This window comes from Megalopta genalis, unplaced genomic scaffold, assembly GCF_051020955.1.
Source record: "Megalopta genalis isolate 19385.01 unplaced genomic scaffold, iyMegGena1_principal scaffold0596, whole genome shotgun sequence".
In the NCBI taxonomy this organism is placed as follows: domain Eukaryota; kingdom Metazoa; phylum Arthropoda; class Insecta; order Hymenoptera; family Halictidae; genus Megalopta; species Megalopta genalis.
The window spans coordinates 72,501-76,171 of record NW_027476665.1 but is presented as its reverse complement, the minus strand read 5'-3'; positions in this window follow the sequence as shown (position 1 = coordinate 76,171).

Here is a 3,671-nt window from a genome sequence, read left to right as displayed (position 1 = left end):
AAGCAAGAATATCGTATTTTTAAAAAAATCTAATGATAGGATTTTTCAGAAAATTGAAAAAACCGTAAAATGTCAAGAGTAAAGTGCCCTTATTTTAAACAATGTATCGTTCTAAATGCTTAATCCCTATGTAAAAAAGTTATTTAAGCAGGAATATGTTATTGAAAAAAATTAGAAAAATTTATTTTAGCCGTAAATCGAAAATAATGGATCGAGCGAATCGGTCGATTGCGCCGAGACGCGCTATGATGCAACAGACGAGCGATTGGAACCCCCGAATATTTTCAAAGTCCCAACGTACCGATCAAGAGTAAAGTACCATTTTCCTACATTAGATTTCGTTCTAAATGCTTAATCCCTATGTAGAAACGTTAGTTAAGCAAGAATATCGTATTTTTAAAAAAATCTAATGATAGGATTTTTCAGAAAATTGAAAAAACCGTAAAATGTCAAGAGTAAAGTGCCCTTATTTTACACAATGTATCGTTCTAAATGCTTAATCCCTATGTAAAAAAGTTATTTTAGCAGGAATATGTTATTGAAAAAAATTAGAAAAATTTATTTTAGCCGTAAATCGAAAATAATGGGGACACCGGAGCTGTTCGAAGCGCCGAGCGCGCCGCGTACGCCCGAATATTTTCAAAGTCCCAACGTACCGATCAAGAGTAAAGTACCATTTTCCTACATTAGATTTCGTTCTAAATGCTTAATCCCTATGTAAAAACGTTAGTTAAGCAAGAATATCGTATTTTTAAAAAAATCTAATGATAGGATTTTCCAGAAAATTGAAAAAACCGAAAAATGTCAAGAGTAAAGTGCCATTTTCTGACATTAGATTTCGTTCTAAATGCTTAATCCCTATGTAGAAACGTTAGTTAAGCAAGAATATCGTATTTTTAAAAAAATCTAATGATAGGATTTTTCAGAAAATTGAAAAAACCGTAAAATGTCAAGAGTAAAGTGCCCTTATTTTAAACAATGTATCGTTCTAAATGCTTAATCCCTATGTAAAAAAGTTATTTAAGCAGGAATATGTTATTGAAAAAAATTAGAAAAATTTATTTTAGCCGTAAATCGAAAATAATGGATCGAGCGAATCGGTCGATTGCGCCGAGACGCGCTATGATGCAACAGACGAGCGATTGGAACGCCCGAATATTTTCAAAGTCCCAACGTACCGATCAAGAGTAAAGTACCATTTTCCTACATTAGATTTCGTTCTAAATGCTTAATCCCTATGTAAAAACGTTAGTTAAGCAAGAATATCGTATTTTTAAAAAAATCTAATGATAGGATTTTCCAGAAAATTGAAAAAACCGAAAAATGTCAAGAGTAAAGTGCCATTTTCTGACATTAGATTTCGTTCTAAATGCTTAATCCCTATGTAGAAACGTTAGTTAAGCAAGAATATCGTATTTTTAAAAAAATCTAATGGTAGGATTTTTCAGAAAATTGAAAAAACCGTAAAATGTCAAGAGTAAAGTGCCCTTATTTTAAACATTATATCGTTCTAAATGCTTAATCCCTATGTAAAAAAGTTATCTAAGCAAGAATATGTTATTGAAAAAAATTAGAAAAATTTATTTTAGCCGTAAATCGAAAAGAAGTCTGTTCGTTTCTCTGTCTCTCTCGCGCGATCGAACTATCGATGTTTCCCGACAAACTATTGGAAGTTTAATTAAACTTTATACATGAAATTACTCGTTTTGATCCCCGCTACACAGCCGTATACTTTTTATAATTTTGTGGAATCGGGAACCTTGAAATATTTATCATAACGCGGATCGACTGTCTCTGTCTCTTTCTAGATCGGAAGAATCGATGTTTCCCGGCAAACTATTGGGAGTTTAATTAAACTTTATACATGAAATTACTCGTTCTGATCCCCGCTACACAGCCGTAAACTTTTTATAAATTTGTGGAATCGGGAACCTCGAAATATTTATCATAACGCGGATCGACTGTCTCTGTCTCTTTCTAGATCGGAAGAATCGATGTTTCCCGGAAAACTATTGGGAGTTTAATTAAACTTTATACATGAAATTACTCGTTCTGATCCCCGCTACACAGCCGTATACTTTTTATAATTTTGTGGAATCGGGAACCTTGAAATATTTATCATAACGCGGATCGACTGTCTCTGTCTCTTTCTAGATCGGAAGAATCGATGTTTCCCGGCAAACTATTGGGAGTTTAATTAAACTTTATACATGAAATTACTCGTTCTGATCCCCGCTACACAGCCGTATACTTTTTATAATTTTGTGGAATCGGGAACCTCGAAATATTTATCATAACGCGGATCGACTGTCTCTGTCTCTTTCTAGATCGGAAGAATCGATGTTTCCCGGAAAACTATTGGGAGTTTAATTAAACTTTATACATGAAATTACTCGTTCTGATCCCCGCTACACAGCCGTAAACTTTTTATAAATTTGTGGAATCGGGAACCTCGAAATATTTATCATAACGCGGATCGACTGTCTCTGTCTCTTTCTAGATCGGAAGAATCGATGTTTCCCGGCAAACTATTGGGAGTTTAATTAAACTTTATACATGAAATTACTCGTTTTGATCCCCGCTACACAGCCGTATACTTTTTATAATTTTGTGGAATCGGGAACCTTGAAATATTTATCATAACGCGGATCGACTGTCTCTGTCTCTTTCTAGATCGGAAGAATCGATGTTTCCCGGCAAACTATTGGGAGTTTAATTAAACTTTATACATGAAATTACTCGTTCTGATCCCCGCTACACAGCCGTAAACTTTTTATAAATTTGTGGAATCGGGAACCTCGAAATATTTATCATAACGCGGATCGACTGTCTCTGTCTCTTTCTAGATCGGAAGAATCGATGTTTCCCGGAAAACTATTGGGAGTTTAATTAAACTTTATACATGAAATTACTCGTTCTGATCCCCGCTACACAGCCGTATACTTTTTATAATTTTGTGGAATCGGGAACCTCGAAATATTTATCATAACGCGGATCGACTGTCTCTGTCTCTTTCTAGATCGGAAGAATCGATGTTTCCCGGAAAACTATTGGGAGTTTAATTAAACTTTATACATGAAATTACTCGTTCTGATCCCCGCTACACAGCCGTAAACTTTTTATAAATTTGTGGAATCGGGAACCTCGAAATATTTATCATAACGCGGATCGACTGTCTCTGTCTCTTTCTAGATCGGAAGAATCGATGTTTCCCGGCAAACTATTGGGAGATTAATTAAACTTTATACATGAAATTACTCGTTTTGATCCCCGCTACACAGCCGTATACTTTTTATAATTTTGTGGAATCGGGAACCTTGAAATATTTATCATAACGCGGATCGACTGTCTCTGTCTCTTTCTAGATCGGAAGAATCGATGTTTCCCGGCAAACTATTGGGAGTTTAATTAAACTTTATACATGAAATTACTCGTTTTGATCCCCGCTACACAGCCGTATACTTTTTATAATTTTGTGGAATCGGGAACCTCGAAATATTTATCATAACGCGGATCGACTGTCTCTGTCTCTTTCTAGATCGGAAGAATCGATGTTTCCCGGCAAACTATTGGGAGTTTAATTAAACTTTATACATGAAATTACTCGTTCTGATCCCCGCTACACAGCCGTATACTTTTTATAATTTTGTGGAATCGGGAACCTCGAAATA